General features: G+C 38.3%; 1 protein-coding gene across 20 annotated transcripts in view; it reads left to right on the top strand.

Moving 5' to 3' along the window:
* The window catches only part of mef2d (myocyte enhancer factor 2d), a 63,342-nt gene that overhangs the window by 1,309 nt on the left and 38,184 nt on the right, over positions 1-23,849 (top strand). For 3 of the 20 annotated variants that reach the window (XM_079837650.1, XM_079837659.1, XM_079837654.1), the window contains exon 1: positions 21,365-21,534. The exons of 14 other annotated variants lie outside the window; for them this stretch is intronic. The gene's annotated coding sequence lies outside the window, so the exon portion shown is untranslated. Of the gene's footprint in view, positions 1-21,364; positions 21,535-23,849 lie in introns of those variants that run through there. 3 more of the 20 variants (XM_079837653.1, XM_079837644.1, XM_079837646.1) reach the window with 1 other exon arrangement.

Below are 23,849 nucleotides of genomic sequence, written 5' to 3'. Positions count from 1 at the left end.
AATGTTTTTTTAAAGCTGTGAAAGTGTGACTTCAGACTCTCATGAAAATACGTCGTTTTTGAAGTGACCACAGGTTGAGTTGTAAGTGTGAAGTGCGTTTTTCCTAGACGCTTGGCTGTGTGTACAAAGCTTTGATTGGTGGCTTCAGAATTCCAGCTCTCATTATTATAGGCTGAATCTCATAATGAGCTGAATGTCTAGGTCATGCAGACAGGTACTGTGCTGTCGTGATTCCCAGCAGGGTGTCAGCTCTACCTCCAGAGACTCAATGCTGTTATGTCCTCCCACCTGGGGTACCAATAACAGTCAGAGAGAAAAGGTATACCACTGGTGTTTTGAAATGCTTAAAAAAGTTTTCAGAAAATAACAAGCCTCCTGTGAACAATCATGTTCGTTTTATGAAAAAGTGCTGCTTGATAATGGGAAGTATGATGCATGAAAATGATTGATTAAAAGCGGATGCATTTCGGAAAAGTTGTATTTTTGTGATGGAACATGAAACCAAGTTAAGCAAGGCAGGATGATGCAAAACATGACAGAACAGAAGTAATGTTATGTCTTCATCCTGATCATAGTAATGTTTTCATCAACATGAGGTCAAAATAATGACTATTCATCCAGAGTCTCTTATCTAGTTTCCCACATAAACAAATTTATGACTATACTGTCACAGTTTTTAGATGCTTATCTGTCTGTTTTGTATTTGATGTGTGTTTTATTACATGCGCTCTCTCTCATGTGTCAAAGGCCCTTTGCTGCCTATAAAGCAGGTCTTCACTTTGTTCTCATTGTCTGGTTTGTGAAATATTCTTCTGATTAAACCCAGTATCCTATGGTCACGTTTTAATCAGTTTTTCCACTCGAGCAATGTCTCTGGCCTTTACTGTTTCCCTGAAAGCATTTGACACTAATGCTTGCTGTGGACTTTACCCAGATACCCAGCAGATATAATATCCAAATACTGGTGACGTTAAATGTATAGGTCATGTAAATGTAAATCGTGTCATTTACTTCCTCTCATGTCATTCCAATTATGTTCTTTCTTTTTGGTCTGTGGAACATAAAAGAAGGTATTTTAAAGAGTTATCTTAGAACGTTTTTAGCCCATATAATGAAAGATAGGATACAAACGTGGGTATTTGTTTTTATGAATTTCATACAGGGTTGGAACGACATGTAAATGATAGCAGAAGGTTATTACAAATATTTCGTTCTTGATCAGTGGCATCTGATATTGGCCAACATCTGATTGGAAACAAATCCACTTTAAGGTCAAAGCGCTGCTGATTGAATTAAGTATTATGGGGAGGGGGAGCCCTGCCCTGCCCTTTCCAATTCAAAATGGCCTCAGTGTCCTTACTGACTGTGTGGCTGGTGGAGTAGGGCACGGTGAAGGGCTGAAGTTCCTCTGAGAGAGCACAGCCCTCCTTCCCTGTGTTAATCTGTCCTCCAGCAAGCTCTTAATTGAGCCGTCATCAGCTGATCTAGGGGTTAAACATCAATTAAGGTAATGAGCAGTGTGAAAAGAGACCACTGAAGATGAGGGCAACCCTTTTCCGCTGCAGATGACATCAGATTGGCAGGGGTGTAGGGGTGTTGACAAGCAATCAGAGTTGCATGTTTTTAAAATGAGCTTTTGAAATGCTAGCAGACATATTTAGCTTTTGTAAATTGTGCATTGGTAGCTTAGACTTGAGAAAGCCAGTTTGCTTTTCTATAATAAATGTTGTAAGTATTAATGAACGCTGTATTCCCTTATGGTTAACAGATCAGTAGTAGTTCACGTGTCAAGTATTTATAAAAAATATTAAACCGAAAATTATTAACAAATCTCAAAAGGAATATCCAATGTGATTTTAAAATTATAGATTTATTTTTTAATTAATTATTTGATTTAAATGTATAATTTCTTGATTATCAACCATGACATGAAAATAATTATCTGCCATGATTTTGATATCAGTGAATCCCTAAATAAAAGTTTAATGACATTTCATGAAAACTCTTTGACTGCACGTTAACTAATGATGATGTAATCATTAGGAGTCTAACGATTACGATACATCGATACATAACACGATACTGAACTCATAATACAATATTATTGCGATACTTCAACTCCAAGACATATATAAAAGGTTATCAAAAATGTACTGTTGATTAAAATGCTAAATTTGGTGAAATGAATAGGCTTGGACTAACCGAATGCACGGACAATGCACGGACAATGGTGACACCAGAATACAAATATTCTGAACCTGAAAATACATAATTATTTTAGATGAATATGATTGCACTCTTTCACTGATTAGATATATTTAAAATAATGTAGGCCACCTTTTACTGGTAACATAGGACATTAGGCATTATCAGGACCCACAAATATTCCCGCATTGCATTATTATACATTATATATAGTAGTTAAATGTAGTACTCACACAAGTTTTTCTCACACCGTCATTTTTCATTTTGGGTGAACTATACACAATACACATGGTCACTATCTATGTTACATATTGCTGCAGTTTTATATTGCGACACCCCTAGTAATTTCTTTATTTAATGTTATTAGTGGTCGACCTGATATTGTTTTTTTGATGGCTGATGCCGATATCTTAGAGAGGGTGATCGATGGCCGATATATAATATAATTTGTATATATTTGAATGAATATTTAATAAATTAGAAATATGAAAATAAATTACATAAAAATAAAATAACTTAAAAATAAACATGCTTATATTTAGATGGCAACTTCTTGATTCTGCAATCGTATTACAGTATTTTTCACAAATAAAGTAATTGTTTAAAAATATATGAATAAAAAGGAAGTAAGCACTGTAGGCTAAGAGGGCACTCAGTAATCTTGTAAGTTTGTGTGCACTGGTAATCATGTTTGTTTCAAATACAGACAAGGTAGCACTAATTTTACATACAGCACTGTGTAAATGACATTAATATGATATTGTGCTCAACTGAATATAGTGCAGCATATTTTAAAATCAAGGATTTAAAGTTTGTCGCGTCTCCAGTGATGCTGAGCTCTCCTGTCCGCATTCGCTTCGCACGGAGCGATCGTCACGCACAGAAACCAAGCATGTCCCAGTCGTGTTGAAAACTGAAGCCAAAACGTCACGATCCCCCTCAGGTGGTTGGTCCCAGTATAGCTAATAAACCCCATCCCTCCATGTATTTTAATGGACGCGAGACAAACTAAACAATCAAATTAGGGCTGCTCGATTATGGAAAAAATCATAATCACGATTATTTTGGTCAATATTGAAATCACGATTATGTAACACGATTATTTCACATGACTTTGGGAATGTGTTGTATTTATTAAAAATACACCTTTCAACAATTCAATTGAAATTGTAACATTTGTTGTACTTTTTGAACTATTAAAATAAATAATATAACATATATTCAAATCAAAGTATAAAAGTATTCACGTAAAAATGATAATCACAAATAAATAAGATCAACAATATGGTTCGGCTAGATATGCTTTTCAGGTACGTCTAACATTAGTTTTCAGGTACAGAAATGTCTCAAATGTAAAATAACATTGCATATTTGAGTGCATAAATTAAAGATGAATCCTATTAAACTTACAAAAGCTATTCAATCCGGATCGGATATGCGTCGTCTTTATCGACTGTATAAAGTTCACTTAAGGCATATACAGACTATGTCTGCTAAGATACTCATCAAGATGGACATGTTGACATACGTTTTGTGTGAGTTTGTCCGTTCAAGAGCAAGACTTGAAAGAGAACTCAATATTTGCGCGCTGAGAGACGTGTGCGCGCTCTCGGATGAGCGCACAGAGATACATTTCCTCACAGCGCGCGCGGCTTCTCATTCGCGTCTTCTGGCACTAAACCCGGGTGATGACGGTGAAAACGACTGGTCATATTCAAACATACGGCAGCACTCGCATGCATTGAACAAAGTTTACAAAGAGAGAATTATTTGAAAAATATGAGGGGAAAAAAGGACGTTTACACGGCACCCCTGCTCTCGTCAGTTTTTGTTTCTTTATTAGATTGTCATAGGTCACTGTTTAATTTTCAAGTGGTTAAACAAATTCGTGGTGTTCCCTTGCGTTGCAGCCACTACCATGTAGCAAATCTTGCACGTAACATGTTTCTGCTCGTCATCTGATTCCTCGAAGCCAAACTGTTCCCAGACAACGGAGTTGGTTTTGCCTTTTTTGCTCACCAAACGCTGCTGTAACTGCCCTCCTTCTGCCATCTTTACTCGCGCCGAGTTTTTAAATTCCAGCGGATGATATGCACACGAGACTCCCGAACTGAGAGAGTTTGTGGCTTCGGGAGGGGCGGATGTGCGCGTGCGCGTTTCATTCAGAACGCAAGGCAAAATAATCGTTTTTTCTCGATTGTACTATTTTGGTGATCGTTGGGAGGCAAAATCGAAATCGAAATCGAAATTCGATTAATTGCACAGCCCTAAATCAAATTACACTTCAAATTATTTTTCCCAAAGATGGTTTCTGTCGTTTTGGGCAGTTTTTATCACGCTGATTTCATTTCAGGTGTTCATTTTTTAAATGAGTTTGGTTTTAGTTAGTTATTTAATGCTATAAAAATGGGGGGGTCGTCAAGATTGATAGCTGAGATTGACGGCTTCTCTGAGTGAAGTTGTCACTGAGGCACCAAAGGACTTTTTTCAGGATTTTCGGGAGGAGATTGGAGCTTTAGCTTAAATTTCTACATTTCCATAACCGTTTATTTCACACCGACATAATGAATTGTTCTGCGTCTGCGAGAGTGTGGGTGTGCTTTTGATATCGTAGTTCTACTTCCTGCTCTCTACTACACAGACTCCGGTCCTGAGGTCACTACTGTGCAAGATGTCAGAGCCATATTTGGACATTGGCGGCTTCACTTTTCTTCAGTGGAAGGTAGTGAAGACGCGTCGTCCATATTTTTTTACTGTCTATGACAGAAACACATTAATGCAGCCTACAAATGCGCACTTTAGAAGATCTCACGGCTGGATTCGATTAAATCTGAAAGGATTGTAAAATTAAATGTTTATTGGATATTCAGAGATTTGTTTTAGCAATATAGATGGGTATTAGCTAACGGCAAATGAGAATGTATTATAGCCTATTGCTTGCCTTTCCGTTGCTAATAATATAAAAGCAAACGCTATACTTTTTCGCAAACCGTTTACTTTCTTTGTCTAACAGGTCTATATAACAACGTATTAGATATGACTGTTTAACAGAGGCCGTAAACTAATGAAGGCAGGGAAGAATGTGAGCGATGTGTGATCAGGCGCTGCTGTTCTCAGGCACTGGCGTTTTCAGCGCCACTCGTCAAAATAAAAGTCTGGCACGCCGTCAGTCCCGCTTCTAACACATCGGCCAATGCTGATATATCGGTCAACCACTAAATGTAATAATGATTATTAATGAATGTTCTGACAGACATGTTATTGAAGAAAATCTATTATTTTAGTTGCTTCAAGACCCCGTACAAGTTTCCTTCAGGCTGCATGAATTTGCTAGTTTGACTTGAAAGGCAGAAGGTTTCTGGACTAGTTTTTGCTGTCCAAACAAGGTCTAGAGAACAGTGTGGTTACTTCAATGCTGAAGTACTGGTGTCATCTTACTGAGGAGAGAGCAGCTGTATCCCTTATAAAGACCACCACTCATGCACTCACACAAACACATGGGTTAAAAGACAAACCACCATTCATGCTCTCGATGCCTGAAGAGCCCCTAGGTTTAACCTTTGAGTATCTCTTTAATGCCGATGCGCATATCATAGTGATTTTAACCTCATATTTTCTGTTTCCGTTTCACTGCATCAGAGGCAATTGTATGCATTCACAGTATTCATAACCACACCACAGAACCATTTTTCATTTTTGTAGTAAGACATGAATAATTGGTCCTCATGTGAACATCTTTTAATCATTTTATTATGCAAGACACCGAATGCATTATGAGGTAAATTATGAAATTGCTGCCTTTATACTGGTTAACACTTGAATCCTTGATTAATGAACGCAGGCAGCTCAGACATCTGTCATGCTTGGACATTTTCACGTAGTCCCCACGACACTGATTTCCATATCGTGAATCAGACTCGTTCGGTTGAGCTCAAAATATGTCATCGTCAGTAGTACTGAATTCCTTCAAATTCCCCTTGAGCTAAAACGATGCGTGTTGACCTCATTCTGGGTATGCGGTTAAAAGGAAAACAAATGAGAACCTGAAAAATCTAATTCTGTTTATTTTTAGTTTGGGATTAATCTATGCAAAGCATTATGTTAGATTTTTGCTTCTAAATATGGTGAATGGCTGCTCCTTCCTGAGTGCGTCTGTGTGGATATTTTGGTTCTTGTATGACGGTGGTGTTTAGTCGTCGATTTCATCCACATTACTTTTTTTTCTCTGTATTTTCTGCTCAATGTAAGTGTTAGCGGATGGAATATCCAATTGCATAAAACCGAGGTTACCCACAGCCATGACCTACATAAGTGAAATGCTGTTTTGATATTCACATACGTAGTATTTATCTCATGTATGAGGTTCCATTAACATTTGTTTTGTTTATTGAATAAATTGCTTAAAGGGATAGTTCACACGAAAATTAAAATTCTGCCATTGTTTACTCACCCTCATGTCATTCTGAACCTGTGCGACTTTCTCTTTTCTTTAGAGCACAAAAGAAGATATATCGTTTTTTTTGTCCGTATAGTGAAAGTCAGTGGGGTCCAGTGTTGTTTTGGACCCTATTTACTTTTTATTATTTGGACATAAAACTCTGAGACAGTAATGTTTTTCAAAATATCATCTTCTTTACCCATCGGCTCTCTGTCAACGTCTGACTCGGTGTGCTTTTTCCTTCCAGAACAAAGCAGAGCACTGTCATCTTGTCAGGTCTCGTCTGGTGTAACCTATGCATACCCGACACGGATATTTCCCTTGGGAACAAACACAAAGTCATTTACTGCAACATTGTACCTGATTCTGCAGCGTGATGTAGGAGAGGATAGAATAAGATCCTAATGATTTCAGTCCCATGTTCATATAAAGACAGCGATAACTGGCTTACTAACGATATACAGATTAGCTCTGCTTCACATTCAGGGTTGTTCGGGATACTTGAGTTTAAAGGGCTTAAAGGGTTAGTTCATCCAAAAATGTCGTTCCAAACCCGCAAGACTTTCGTTCTACTTCATAACCCTCCATTCTACGCAACTACCACTTTCAAGCCCCAGAAAGGTAGTAAATACTTCAGTTTTATGAAGTGTTGCAAGTGTGTTGCTTGCACAAAAAAGCATAATTTACCACTTTATTGACAAAATATTAATCTCCAGCGTGCGTTCATTCACGCAGCAATGTCTGCTCTCGCGTCAACACAAGACACATGCGTCATTGTGCTCTTGTGAACCTGCTTTGGAGATGAATACTTTGTAAATTATGTTTAATAGGAAAAAGAGGCTACAATTTGCACGAGCTCACCAAAATTGGACAGTTGAAGACTGGAAAAATTTTGCCTGGTCTGATGAGTCTCGATTTCTGTTGAGACATTCAGATGGTAGAGTCAGAATTTGGCGTAAACAGAATGAGAACATGGATCCATCATGCCTTGTTACCACTGTGCAGGCTGGTGGTGGTGGTGTAATGGTGTGGGGGATGTTTTCTTGGCACACTTTAGGCCCCTTAGTGCCAATTGGGCATCGTTTAAATGCCACGGCCTACCTGAGCATTGTTTCTGACCATGTCCATCCCTTTATGACCACCATGTACCCATCCTCTGATGGCTACTTCCAGCAGGATAATGCACCATGTCACAAAGCTCGAATCATTTCAAATTGGTTTCTTGAACATGACAATGAGTTCACTGTACTAAAATGCAGGGCTCTACATAGCGACCATTTTAGGCGCATTTGCGCCTGAAAATTACTGCGTGCGACTGCGAAAAAATATTTAGGCGCACCGGCGCGAGTGACCCGATCTTTTCTCATGAATATGTATAATACAATCGGAATAAAAACTACAACTGCAAAAGTGCATCAACACTGACTGACTGAGCAACTGTTACGTTTCGTGCTGCAATCAACTGCTTTTCTTGCCTTCTGTCAGCAGAGCATGTGCAAAAAACGTGTGCGACGGACTACACTTCACAGATTGTTTAGCCTACAAGGTGAAACCACGGTTGAAACGGGTGTGACGCGGCCATGCGCACGTATTAAAAAACGCTCCTGTATGAGTTCTTGATTTAATCTTTCAGCTGCAGTCCATAAAATGTATTGTGTATAAAAATGACTAGATAGATATGAGTGAGTACATCATGAATCCATTTTCCAAACCGTGTTTTTATCTTACCCATAATCACTACGGTACACATATAATAAGTGTATATACTGACTATTCAATTCCAGTTTGGTTCGCAGCGCTGCGGAGGAGCACAGTCCCTGCGTGACTGGCCATAGACACACACAGAGAGAAGTAGATCCGGCTGCAGTGTTCTTCCGCGAGACGCATGCAGTTCTGTTTATTAAGCGCCAGAGCGTCTAAAGTTACTGACTGCTATTGCTCAGAGTATTGGCATGATAGCAAATTTGATACTGATCTTGTACAAAAGTCCAATAGACAAGTTGATATTAAGTAATAACGTTTTAGCCATAAATACTGTTTATTTCGTGAACATCAAAACTACTCCAGACCTGTTGCGCATCTCCAAGCGGTTCGATCGAATGAATTTGCGTTTAAACGATTGAATGAACGACTCCCACATAGACTGGCTGTTTTATTTTCATATTTATACTTTGCATGGACTTTTTATTTAAAATATCAAACTTTTAACCAAGATTAAGTTTAATGTGTACATAGCCTATTTCTAAATTCAAAAACTTTTATATATATATATATATATATATATATATATATATATATATATATATATATAATATTATATATTTATAATATTTAAAACATTCATACAACATTATTTACCCATGAGCTGCATTAAATCTATGTAAATGTGTCTAAACACCACTTCAGATAGAGCTGCTGTGCCACTTCTACAGTGCAGAGATTGATCTTTTGATGCTGATTTAATTAGATTGGTAACAGTCTGGTTGTGTCTTATTGCTCTAACTGAATTTATTGTTTAAATTAACATTTTAAAAACAACTTTTCTATTTTAATTGAAGAAATTGACAAAAGATGATGCATACATTTAATAAGATTAGAAAACATTGCTCTTATAATGGTAGAAATGCCCCTGGACATTAATTTAAAGGGACAAAGATCATCCTGTAATGGGGAAGTTATAATTGGAATGCGTGTTATTGATCAGAAAGTGCTCCTAAATTTTTGACTGTGCTCCTAATTTTTTTTAATTAGGAGCACAAGTGCTCCTCAAGAAAAATGTTAGCGTAGAGCCCTGAAATGGCCCCCACAGTCACCAGATCTCAACCCAATAGAGCATCTTTGGGATGTGGTGGAACGGGAGCTTCGTGCCCTGGATGTGCATCCCACAAATCTCCATCAACTGCAAGATGCTATCCTATCAATATGGGCCAACATTTCTAAAGAATGCTTTCAGCACCTTGTTGAATCAATGCCACGTAGAATTAAGGCAGTTCTGAAGGCGAAAGGGGGTCAAACACAGTATTAGTATGGTGTTCCTAATAATCCTTTAGGTCAGTGTAAGTCGTTATTTAGGGTTTTTTTGCACACAAAAACTATTCTCGTCGCTTCATAAAGTTATTGTAGAACCACTGTAGTGAGATGGACTTTGTAATGACGTCTTTAGTACCTTTTATGGGTCTTGACAGTGTAAAGAACATTGTGCCAATGGAGGCCTTTCTGAGCCATCGGATTTCAACCAAAATATCTTAATTTGTGTTCCGAAGATGAACGGAGGTCTTACGGCTGTCGAACGACATGAGGGTAAGTTATTAATGACAGAATTTTCATTTTTGGGTGAACTAACCCTTTAAGCATTAATGGCCTGTATTTTGCACCACTTAGTAAAAACGTATTTTAACCTCTAACAAATGAATGGGCTGCAAAATCCTTAAAAAAAAGATTTGAAGTAAAATACGCTACAGTGTTGTGTTGTTGTTAGCATGACCGGACGGCACAAGCACATAACCTAATGTTGTCTATGTTGGAAAACGGACGGACTAACGGGGTTACCATGGCGTGAGAGCAAGGGTTGGCCATCACTCCAGCACAGCTGAAACAGCATGCATTGGAGCCAAGTGCTGAAACGTACACCCCTGCGTCTCTCATTTCGCTCCTGGTCTCTCTTTCTTACTTCAGCCTTTTGATCTGATTTCTTGCCAATTCGTTCTCTCTTTCTCCCTGACTAGATGGGGCCAAGCACTGCAGGTACGCAGGCCCTGTTGTATTCATGAGTATTCGGACTGGGGCTCTATGGTGGCCCCTAGAACTGTTTGGAGTTCTGGCAAAATCTGGCACATTGATTGGGGTGGGACTGAATAGTCATCAGAACAACTTTGGGGTCTCGCATTAAAACTGTCAGCTACGTATTACATTTTTCTTTTACTTATGGCTTTGTGCACTTTTTGGGTCTAGAAAAAAAATTCCTTTGTACTCTGGTGAGGAACAAATATGATATTATGTCAAGATTCCACTTAAAACAAATGAGTCCAATAACTTCTCATTTGTCATGGACAGCCATGTTACTTGTCGGCTAGTGAATTTATTGAAAACTGTTTTTTTGCTATTCCTTTCAGTCTTCATTCAGTTTTGCTCAAATAATCTAAAAGCCATGCCTGACAAAAAATGATTATAGGGTACACCGGGATAAAGGCGCACCGGGGTAAAAGGCGCATTTGATTTTATTCTCCTTCAAACCACTAGTGGCACAAAAATTCACCTCAGCACTCAGCAACACAAAGTTGATTCTGCGCTTATTTGATCTGATATTTAATGTTTCTTAAAATATAGATTTATGTAGCAAATGAGAATTGATCAAATTATTGACTATATTTTGAGACAAAGCTCTTGTTTATGTTTTTTCAGTAAGGCCCAATAATTAACATGAAAATAAATAGCTGGCTGACTTTTCCATTTGTTGAGATGAGTTTCAGATGATAAATATAAGTTGGCAGGCCACCTTAAAGATAATCACCATATTTATAATGAAACCATCATATTTAAAAAAATATCTTAATCATATTATATAAAATATAATTGGCTATTTATTGTTACTAATGTAAAGCTATATTAAATTATTATGGGATCTCCTTCAATATCCTTTACTTTTTTAAATAGTTTTGTTTTGTTTCTGTATTTTGAAAATTAACATTTTAATGACAGTATATTATTGAACAAAAATAACAGAAAATAGTACAAACTTTTCTAAAGTGATTGTTTTGAAAAAGTATTAACTTGGATATTATTCAAAACGTATTACTTTCATTAATATTTAGCTTTTTGCTCCATGCTTGCCCATCTTGCCACCTCATACATTTATATAATTTTTAACCAAACCAAACCACTTTTATGATTTATTTCCACACAAAATCTGTTGCTCCATCAAAGTGTGCCTTTAGCCCCGTTGGTGGCCTACCCAATATGTTCAGAATTATTTGCTGATAACATTTTTTGACATGAAGTCTATGAACAGAAACAAAACTAACGCTAAGACCATTTACATGCACATTAAAATGGTCAATTTCAGACAGACCAGCACGATAGTTAGTTTGTTTTGAATTGTTTTGTAAAAGTTTTTTTCAAATGTTTTGTTTCTGACTGAAATCGTAGCATCTGCTTTTTTACGAAGTTGTACTAATGGTAAGGATACACCAAACCGACCCCAAGAGCCTCGCGTCGCCTGCGTCGGGGAAAAAAATTGTGCTAGAACACACTGAAACGACTACAGGCGAGTGTCAACTAGCACGCGTGTTCTGCGGCTGCGTGTAAAGGAAATAACTGTCTATTTAAGCTGATATATATTGGTCTATATTCGTCATTCAAAAAGGGAAAGCGAAACTAAGACTGCTGGTATACAACCATAAACAAAGCAGCACTTTTTTAACGTTTTGAAAATCAATCATGCTGATCATTTTCTTTATTCTACTCATGTTATTATGAAAATATTCACGATGAAAAAATGCTCAGGTAAGATGATGTCAAATTAAAACCGCCTTCTGTCTGTGCCGTCATGACTTCTTTGCTTGCTTTCATCATTTTTGCTCATGTTCTCGTACACTGACTCATTTGCTAAACTGAACAGCCAATCAAAGTTCTCTCTTCCACCGACGGCCTGATGCCGGTTCGGTGTTGAATTGGCCAAAAAAAAAACCTGACAGCGTCCGACTAGTCTCAGCCTCAGAATTGGCTGAACGTCTGAAGCACATGGCACATCTATCCGGAAACACTTCAGGAGTTTCGAAATTGTCATCTAATAGGTTGAATTCTACAGGATGTCCGCTAGATGCGCGTGTTGCGTTCTTTAACGGTCCACCTGGAAACAAATGCCGTGGTGCCAAACCCCCTCGTTGAAGAAGAACGCCATTGTGTTGTGTTTACAACTGTGTCAATGAGCGCTTAGCAGGATCAACTAAACGCTGGATTTTCAAAAGTTTGTGAAGTTCGCGGCTGCATTGTTGCAGTAAACTTGCACAACGTTCTTGAATGAATAATTTATAGATCTGTTATTCTGATCTGTCTGTTATTGTAGGGACATGATGCGGAACAAAGCGAACTGTGGTTGCATAACATGTCAGTCAAATGTCCTCTTGGGCGGTCCTTGACCAATGAAAGCTGCGAAAGAGTCCAGTCTTTCTGCCGTCAGTCTGAAGGTCTGGCTACGCGAGACTAGCGTCCAACTAGAGCCAGCGGTATGGAACACATTAAAAAAACGAAGTCGGCCGACGCTCAAAGACGGCCCGACGTTGCTTGGTGTGTCCCTGGCTTATTAAACCTAGATAATACAATTGTTGCTCAACTTCATCCAGCATGAATACACTAATTGGACTACAACCGTAGTGGCGTAGTCCATACTTTATTGCCAACAAAGTAATTTGTTTACAACGACATCTAATGGTCAAAACTTTTCAAATATTTATTTATGCTTCTAAATTTAATTTAGCTTGCATTTGAGTCCAATTCAATATAGATGGTGTGCCTATGGTGCATGGCCTTAGTAATCGCTGCTTGCAGCTGCATTTCTCGTTGTTCTGCTATCTTACTTGCTGCTGTCTCTTTCTCTCATGGGGCACTACAGTACTATGGCAGTACAGCTGTGGTTCTTGTCTAGGGCCATCTGCACACATTGTCTCCTTCGCTCTCGAGGCTCAGTATGGCCGATCTCCGCTATGTTTTAATGGAAGATTGCTGGCTGGCCTCTTCTCATCACAGGAGATGCAGGCAGCAGTATGGAGAGCCGGGAAATATGCCAGAGAGGGAGGAGGGACAGGGAGAAAAAAAAATCCCCTCTTTCTCCTTCCAATGTGACACACTTAATGTGCGTGTGTGTATATGAGTGTTTGTGAGTGTTTACTCATGTGAATGCACACTTCTCTCAGATGAAGCTCTGAAAGCAATTGTGCTCTTGGAACAACAAGGCCCAGTTGGGCCAATCAGATATGGCCATGGGATACTTTATTTGTAGAGGTGTATAAAATATTACCTCATGTTAAGGCTTTACTTTTATGAGGTGGATTTAATTGATTAATGAAATATCTGTTTTTTTCTATGCTGTCTCTCTTCTCTCTCTTCTTATCCCACACACATGCTTAAACGTGAATGTTTATGCATCTTTTCCATGATCTGCCTTGAGCGAGGATTTTGTGAATCTTAACCACTACATGTTTTCCTCTGGGGATTACAACCAATGTTTATATTATTCAAATGCTACATACACACTCCTACAGTCCATCTTGAGGGCAGGAGGCAGCACTTTTCTTTCTTCTTTTTTTTTCTTCTCATTTTGTTGTCTTCTACTTTGCAAGTCTTTATGAAGTGCTTTACCAGAATGTTACAGAGCTTTTAAAAAGGCTAGATTGGATTGATGTATGTCTTCTGTTGTTTGTTTATTGTCTACGTTTGAGTTTTAAACTTTTTACAGTCAGAAAGTATAGAAGTAAACTTTTTTTTTAGTGTAGAATTGACGTCTTAGTTAGTGCACATGACAGACACATTAAAATGTGGTGCTTGCCCTAAAAAAACGGGATGATATACTAATGTTCAAAACTTTGGGGTCGGTTAGAATGTTTTTAATGTTTTTGAATAAAGTGCTTATGCTCGCCAAAGCTGCATTTATTTGATTAAATAATATAATATTGTGATTTATATTATTAAAATTTTAAATAATTTTCTATTGTAATATATATTAAATGTAATTTATTCCTGTGACGGCGAAGCTGAATATTCTGTACACTGTAAAAAAATGTAAGGCCTCTCCAATTCTAAATTTTCTAGTAACCGATCACATCTAAATTTTTCAATTGGCCTAATTGAATTGTATCCATTGTGGCAACAGTCTGTTAACATGGGCTCAATTAGAAATAATATGTTGAGTCAATGGAAAAATGTAATTTACCAACACTGTAAAAAATTTCAGGCCTCTCCAATTTAAATATTTCTATTGACTGATCAGTCACATCTAAATTTTTCAATTTGGCTAAAAACATAAATATATTAAGCAAAATGAACACAGACAACAGGGTTGACATTTTATTACATTACTTTATTAATAAGTCAATTCCAACACAGGATATTTGGTGAAAATGCCTTATTTTCAATAAGGGAAAAACTCTAGAAGTATTTAAGAAGTTTTCTGCATAACAGGATGTCTTAATGTGGTGAAGAAAACGCGGCACTGCATATAGGGTAAAAACCTGCAAACAAAAATAAAAACTGACATTAATGGCAAAGTTTCCCTGCATCACATCTGGCAAATGAAAAAACAGAAGTTCTTATAATGAGGATGAGACGAATTAATGGACGAATAAGAAAATCACGAGCTTGACGTGTTTGATATTAAAAGGTAATAACTTAAGCCCTGAAAGAGGCCGACGCCAAACGCAAACACCGTGTTCAACGGTTGCATGCCGCATATATCACACAAATGACTTAATTTACTTATTACCTATTATTTTAGACATATAAGACATGAGGAAATTTAAAACTATTGGCTACCATTAGACAATTAACGTTATGTGGTAAACGAGAACACACTCATGAAACCAATGAATACATGAACTCGTGATTCTGCAAAATGTCTTTTAAATTTCATTCCGGGTCATGAAGCAAAACTCTGGAGAATAATGTCAGTGCTCAATACTCACCAACGTCTTGTGACGATGAATATCTCTATTCTCTTGGGAATGTTTGTTTCGGTCTTCAGTTCAGTACCGGCTGGTTTGGCTCTGCAGTCCGGTCGCGCTCCCGCTCCCCGCATTTGAAATCTCCACATGAACGGTTATCCTCCAGCACATTTTGCGCATGCGTATACAGTTTTTCGGACGTAGGACTTGTTCGTCCAACATGGATTTTTCACTTCGACTTCATAGATTGACTGAGCACAATTAAATATGTTCGGTGAATATACCATTTTAATTTTGAGTGAAGACCTTAAGCTATGATTAGTACAATGCATCTTTTTGCATGGGGATAATTATTTGGAAGTCATTTATTGGGCCAATATGTAATGATCAATTTTCACAATTTTTCCCCCCGGAATTTATTTACAGTGTAGGCATTACTCTTCACGTGACACATGATCCTAATTTGCTGATTTGGTGCTAAACAAACATTTCTTATTATTATCAATGTTGAAAACCAGTTTTTCTCTTTAATGTTTTTTGTGGAAACTGTGATACTTTTTTTCAGGATTCTTTGATGAATAGAACAGAGAATAGAAATTTTGTAACGTAAAATTATTTAACTTTTGATCAATTTAAGTCTATTTTTAACATTTAGATCACCATCCTGCACAAATTTAAAAGGGATAGTGATAGATTTGTGTAAATATTTAATCCCTTAAGAGCACCATTTGACAATCTCTCTCTCTCTTGATGTATCTCTTTACTTTTGGTTACATGCACACATCTGACTCCAGTGCTCTTAATTCTGGAGTGAGATGCTATGTGCATGTAACCTATAGTTTATTTTTGTGTGCGTTATGTATATATAATTAGGGTTGGCAATTGAAAATGTATTCCAGTTCTGGAATCAGATACTTAAGGTCAGGAATCGGATACTTGTTATAAAGTTAAAATTTTGATTGTGCTCATCGATTTCTGTTTGTGCATTTTAAAGACCCCCTGTGGTGATAATCTAGTTTTAATGTTGTTTATGTGTCTATCTGGTGTTTTTTTAAATACTTTCAGACAAGCCATGTGTAAAGTCATAAGTCAACACCATTGTTGCTGAGTATTTTCTTCTTAAAACTGCAGTGAACCAAAGACTGGTTTCTGACGTCACAAACTACTGTGTAACAATCATGTCAACTCGTGGCGGGCTTTAGCATATCATCATTGCTGCGAAGCAAGAGAAGCCAGGTTATCCCGGTATATTTTTCTGGGCACATCCAGAGCGCACGCAAAAAAGCCACCTCTATTATAGTGCACAAATACTGAATTGAGTTCTCTTTTGCATCTTCTTGCGCTTGAATGGACAAATACACACAAAAAATGATGTCAAGAAATCCTTGTAAACACAGTCGATTATGTCTTAAGTGAACAGTTGAGAAAGAAAACTTGTAACAGTATATTGGATCCTTGCTTGTGTTCTTAAAGTGACAGCAAGCTAATAAACCTGCTGCTGTCTGTGTCAATCAAAGAACAAAAGAAAAAGATTTTGTCAGAATGTTTTGCAAAAAGACACAGAATAATTATATTTGATATCTAAATGTTTAACTTTTTGTCTCAACCCTGTATCCAAGTATAGATTCATGTCGGCTAGAGAACATGTCAGCCTGTTTGACTCTCTGACACATTTTTACCTTTATTTTCTTGCTTAATCAGCTGCCAAAACTACATTTATTAAAGAAAAAAAGATTTTCAGTTACTGAGTGAAAAGAAGGCTGGCATGGCAGACCCACGTGACTCTGTTGCCATCTGAACATTTTGCTTGCTGCTTACACAGTGAATAAAAACATTTGCTGAGGTTATCAAAGACAGACAGAACAAGGAGACTCGCTGCGCTGAGGAAACTGAGAGGAAGAGCGAGGGAGACGGGGAGGCCGCCATCAGAAATAAATAAGCTGCGGTGGAGGAAGGGTTTATCACAGTTCCTGTGCGGTACAAACAGGTGTGCCTGTATGTGTGTGTGTGTGTGTGTGTGTGTGTGTGTGTGTGATTCGAAGTGTAAAAACTTCAGGATGAGAACAAGGGCTGTGTGTTGGGGGTGGAGGGGATGTATAGGGTTAAAGAGGTTGTGCCCTTCCCACCTGTAGCCTGTCAGCTGTTGCCTTTTGAAACGTCAGCTGTTTCTGAGAAGTGTGTGTGTGCATGTGTTTGAGAGAGAGTAAGTTTCTTTGAGTGTTCAGCAGGATTGGCAGAAACTGTGTGTGTGGGCCACTTCTCTCATGTTAAATACGTTTTGAGAATTTGTTTTCTTTAACACCAGAGCCCCATCACTCCTCGTCCTCCAAAACATTGTAGAAAGAAGACATCACCTCTTACTGACGACTGATGACTCTTTGTCATAGTAATGGCCAGACGTTTACTCAGACCGTGATCAGCCCAGCACGTGGAAAGCTGCCATGATATCAGCTAGGCATGCATGATGTATTGGTACTATTCATGTTCATTTCCTCTTTTTTTACAGTTAGATTTTACCTGCAGTCCGTAACTTTTTGCGCTCTAGCGGTTAATAAACGGAACTGCAGACGTCTTGCGGAAGAACATTGCAGCCGGAGCTACTTCTCTCTGTTAATGTCTATGGCGAGTCACGCAGGGACTGTGCTCCTCTACAGCGGTTCCTACCAGACCGGTCTGAAATAGTCCCCATATAAACACTTATTATAAGTGTACCATAATGATTCAGGGTAAGACAAAAACACGCTTTGGAAAATGGATTCATGTTGTACATTCATATGAATATGAATGTGAATGAAGTAACTAATAGGACCTTATTGTAAAGTGTTACCAAAATTGTAATATTGGTTATCAACCATAACATAGAATAATAACTTTGAACATAATTATCAGCATGTCACTTCAAGGGATAGTTCACCCAAAAATGAAGATTCTGTCATCATTTACTCACCCTCAAGTTGTTCCAAACCTGTATGAGTTTCTTTGTTCTGCTGAACACAAAAGAAGATATTTAGAAGAATATTTGTTACAAAGCAGAGAGAGCAACTATTGACTACCATAGTATTTCCCCCCCTACTATGGTAGTCAATGGTTGCTCTCTCTGTCAGTAAATGATGACAGAATTTTCATTTTTGGGTGAACTATCCCTTTCAGACAGAATTTTATTGTTTGATATGAATAATTATAGAAATGTGCGCAGTAAAACAGGCAAACTTTAAGGATGTTCATTGGGATTTCACATTTGCATTTGCAAGCACATTTACACCTTCATTTAAATGTGGTCAGAATCTGTCCCAGGCCACCTCCAAATTTCATTGATCAGATCACATGTTACCAGGTGTAAATGGGGCCATAGAGAATTGCGGGTGGGCTCATTTGACTTGAGCTAGTAAGCAAACACCTAGCAAGTCCTTTGTAACTTGCTTCAAAACCTTTAGCACCTGAATAGCAATGCCTTGACAACATCCTAGGATTGTGTTGGTGAGGTTTACATGGACTTTTACAGAAAATGTGTTTTTTAGAGCAAAATCTTGTTCCTTCAAATTTCAGATGTGCATTTACTGTGAAAATCTAGGCTAAACTAGATTGGTTAGCTTAACTGGTTTGGAATAAATAATGGTTTAGCATGAGCTTTTTTTCTTCTGTTCAATAGTTGTTTGAAGGGTCAGGGGAAATTATTTCATATTGTGGCACTGTCTTTTCGAATGGCAGCTGAAAGGGCTTATGCAAAGACAAACAGGTTGCGTTGTCTGTTAGGACCCATCTAGCTTCTCTTGACCCTTTAGCTGTGAACGTCTGTCTAGGCCGGGAGATAGCATGTTTCTCTGAATTACAGAGCATTTAGAGATGACAAAAGGATGGAACATTATTTTCAGCACATTGCTCATATATCAGGGCTTGAGAAGAGCATAATGCACTTTATTTTTCAGATGGATCAGTTGGATAATTTGTCACTGATGGCCACTGAAATGTTAAACTATGTCTAGATGAAGATTGTAACATTGACATTGGTGTGCAGTCCTCAACTCAAGTAATTTGAATAGGACAGGCCTTCTGTTATTTGGTCTGGTTGGTTAAAAGGCCACAAGCGCGCAGCTGTTCCTGGTATGGGAATCTTTTTATGACAGTGCGTTTACTGGGAAAGGGGATATGGACAGGCGTGATGGAGTAACTGATGTTTTTTTTCATCCCACACCTCATACATGGAACTCAAAAGTCCCTGAAAATCACCCTTCCTTATTTTATTGTAATACAGTTGGATTTGTATGATGATTCATGAATAGGGGAAACGAAACGCTATTTGCTCATATCCTTTCAAATCTTCTTTGGTTCATATTCTGAAGCATTTAAAATTAGTTTACGCTGGAGTTGTTCATAAGAGAATTAATGAACAATTTTATTAAAAGTAAGCAATTCATTTAATATCCTGCTAACCTTTTTACTGGCCTCATTACAAAAGAATGATTGGTTTTTATTTTGATGTGTTCTAAAAAAAAAATTTTGTTGAAATTTTCATAAAAATAATTTCTCTCCCTCATTCTTCTTTCTTTTAGTGGTGTGTTGGCCACACTTGTAACCTGAGAACAAACTGCCTGAGTCCTGAACGCTGTAGGGGCTAGGTGCCATGTATTTTTGATATTCTCCTGTTTTTGCTTTGTTAGGGAGTTAGGGATGTTCTTCATAACATTAAGGTTGAACCACTGTAGTCTCATGGACTATTTTAACAATGTCTTTTACTACCTTTCTTGGCCTTGAAAGTGGTAATTACATTGCAGTCTACTTGGGGTCAGAAAGCTCTCGGATTTCATAAAAAATATCCTAATTTGTGTTCCGAAGATGAACGAAGGTCTTATGGGTTTGGAACGACATGAGGGTGAGTAATTAATGACAGAATTTTCATTTTTGGGTGAACTAACCCTTCAAATGCATTTTTCCTACAAAAATATGGCATAGAATGTGAACAAAAAGTGGTTTGTACTTTTGCTTTCAAGACTATCACAGTTCATTTTTGCAATTTCGACAAAACCTCATCTATGTTAGCCTGCTAGTTAACATTAGCCGATGCTATGTGCACTAGGCTGTAACTTCCATAGACATTGTTAAGGGCACTGTCCCCAGTATTCAGATGAAAGTGTTTCTATGTGGTTGTGATGTTTAGTATTATTACATTTGATCCCTAGCCTGAATATGCGATTTGTGCTGTACAAAGAGAGCAAAAGATAGTTAACAAGGAAACAGGACCTTAGCAGATTGAGGACCAGTCAATTGTTTTTGTTGTTTTAGCAATTGTGTCCTCTTGATTTTGGCTTGGGTGTGTTACGTCTAAGATGTTTGTATATTTTCTCTTACTATTGGCAGATTTCCAGCTCGATATAGCATAGGGAGGGTTTAATCCCCCCCCCCCCCCCTTCTCCTATCCAAAACATTTATCCATATAAGTTACTCTTTGTGAGAAACCACAGTGTCCAGACCTCCCTCTCAACCCGTAACGTTCTCAGTGCCAGAGCGTGATTTGTGCCCAAAATGTTTTTTGTCCCTCCCATTGGAAACTCATTGACATTGCAGTTTTACAAACCCATGACCTTTGCATTCCCACACCCCCCGAAAACCCTTCGGAGATTTTGAGGTCAGGAAAGGGCAAATTTTCAGATTTGTTCTTGGGGAAACCATTATTGTTCTCTCGAAAAGACTGTAGGCTTAAAAACAACCAGTTATTGCTACTCTAGAGCTACCGCTCAGAGCTACAGGCGTGGGGTGTCGCCTGCAGCAGCTTTGGACCCAAAAAGTTGAATTTCCTACAGCTGTGACAGCAGAGACATTGCATGGGGGTGTCGGAACAAAAGGTGTGCAGGCAGCTGCCACGACATTTAACACACACATGTACAGGCAGGAGAACAGAGGATCTGACATATTGACAAGCGTCCCAATCCTGACACCCATCCACCCTCTCAATTACATCCAAAGACACTGATGGATTGAAGGCAGTTGCTAAAGGCATATTAGGGCAAAGGGTGAGAGGGGGGGATCTGAGAGGAGGGCTGGGGGTCTGAGCGCTCTGCATTAGAAGCTCATTGCTGAACTGGTCTCCACTGTCAGCCAGTCATAGGTCACGGGACAAGCTATGCTGTAGTCTGCTTGGATTTTATTTGTTGCTTGATCGGGTCAATGCAGAGGAACTTTGGGCACATGAGACTGTGAGGATCGAATCTGGGGCTTTTTCCTCATCTCTACTTATAAGGGGTAAGAAGGAGCTTAATGTGAGACCAATAACACTACTTTAAGCCTGTGTGACGTGAAGATTCATTTAATATAGTTCGTTTCATACATGAACACTTTAGTTTCGTGTCGCATTCATTTATTTTTGCGGAAACTAGAGCATTCATTTTCCTGAAATAATTTACTAGTTTGTTTTTCAGATTTGTATATTCCGTAAACGTCACTAAGAGATCAGGTTGACTTGAACAATGTGTTGCCTTCAGGGTATTTCCGAGTGTTGAAGAGTGGTGTGGTGTGACAGGACCATGTGCTGTACTGCATGACAGCTTCACTCTACACGCAGAGCAGTTCACATCTCTGTCTGCCTCTCTCAATCTCTTTCTTTTGCTTTTTGTGCACTCCATCCTTACAGTGTTTTGAATAGGAATTTGGTTGCGTTTTGTTATACTGTATAATGGTTTCAACCACAGTTTTAGACTTAATTCAATATAAAAACGCATACACTACTGTTCAAAAGTTTGGGGTCAGTACCTTTAAAAAAAAAAAAAAAAAGATTAAGGAACCAAGACATTAAATTGCTCAAAAGTGACAGTAAAGACATTTTCTTACTTGATCAATACTTGATCATAATCTTACTTGATCAATATATACATTTTTTACCTTTATTCACATTTTAACTGTTTATTGATACTCTGTAAATCACATAATTTGGTAGGTCTCCTAATGAACCCAATAACATTATTTACTGGGAAAGTAACTTATTTAATGCCTTTTTTTTGGATAATTATTGAACTTTTCAAATAAAAGCAGTTCATTTTAAGATGAGACTTGTGTAGACATAGCCAAACACAAAGACGATCTCGTATGTCAATATTAACAGGAAAGAATGTATGAATGTTTATAGTTGCGAGTGCTGTGGCAAATCAGATTATTGTGTCTCGTTTTCCTGCATAACTTCTCTTTCACCCTTGAGCAGAAACACGAATGACATCTTTTCCTTGTCTTACATGTCTTCTGATTGTGATTTTGATATATTACCGAACCAACAAGCTTATCTTTTGTTTGAAAACAAAAAAAAAATCTTTTGTTTGGTTGTGTAACCAACCGCTTACATGACGTGGTCATGACGAACCGCTGGCAACACACCCTGCCTTCCAATTGTCACATTGATGTCACCAGTGTTATGCTGCAAGAGGTGTGTGCGTCTCCGAGACCTTTAGCGACGGGGTCGTGGTGGGTGTGAAAGGGTAAGGATTCACCTGACCCGAGAAAAGCATGTTAGCCTGTATGTTGGTATTTGCAGACTCATGCAGTGGCCTGAGAGTTTTGTAGCAAGATGAACTCGGGTCTGTTTGGTTGTGGCTGTACTGACAAGTTTGACCACATTGTCCACACTGATGATGGAAACGATAAGCTGGTGTAAACAACAGACTATAGTACTGAAGACAACACACCAGACAAATGTGTTACTTCTGTCCGCAAATATTTTGTTTGTCAAATGAGTCTGACTAACTGACACACACATACAAAAAAAAAAATGTTTAGGGCTGAAAGTGGTAATCTAGCATTGTAGTTTGCTTTCAAAGTTGACAGGACGACAGCAGTGGTGTGATTCACAAGACCACGGATCCATTACACCCCTCCCCCTGAAATGCTGTCCTTGCAGTGCCGTACCTACCGCCCTCCCCCACCTTAGGGATTGGGTTACGCTTGTGGTTTGGCAGACATTACGCCACCCATCTCCTCGCTCCTGGAGAAGGTCCAGTGACGGCTCTCCGCATCGAACGCAGCCGTATCATCAGTATACGTTGTGTACTGGACAAACGGCTGTGTTGAAAAACAGAAATCATGCGCTGCGGTCAGCAGCCGAGTAGCCATATTGGACAGGGTGAGTTCCTGCCGTGCGGGGAGGTTGAGTCAACAGGCTGGAAATATCCTGCAGTTGGTGCTGGCAGTACAACCCCAAGGTTGGAGTAAATCGCTGGAGGGTCTCACAGGGCTCCATTTTTGCCCCAGTTTAGCCACGGCTAGTGTTTTGAACAGCACTCTGCTCAAAAAAAGGCCCATTAGAGTAAGGGTGTCTCCTCAAAACACTTTTTCTCCAAGTTTGTTTTTTGTTGTCTTTGTGAGTCATATAACCGAAGAGCTTGCTTTGATTTCCTTCTACTCTAGTACAGATTTGGGAAGTTTTTTGCTTTCATAATAAGAGATGCACTGATATTAACATTCTGGCTAATTAATGAAAAAATTTTATGGCAGATGAATGGTCAAATTGTTGGCTGTTTTATCTAAATGAATAAAAAATAAAACACACACACACAATTTCTTTTAATTGCTTT

Source organism: Gobio gobio (genome assembly GCF_949357685.1).
Source record: "Gobio gobio genome assembly, chromosome: 15".
In the NCBI taxonomy this organism is placed as follows: domain Eukaryota; kingdom Metazoa; phylum Chordata; class Actinopteri; order Cypriniformes; family Gobionidae; genus Gobio; species Gobio gobio.
This window is presented reverse-complemented; position numbering and strand designations above follow the sequence as displayed.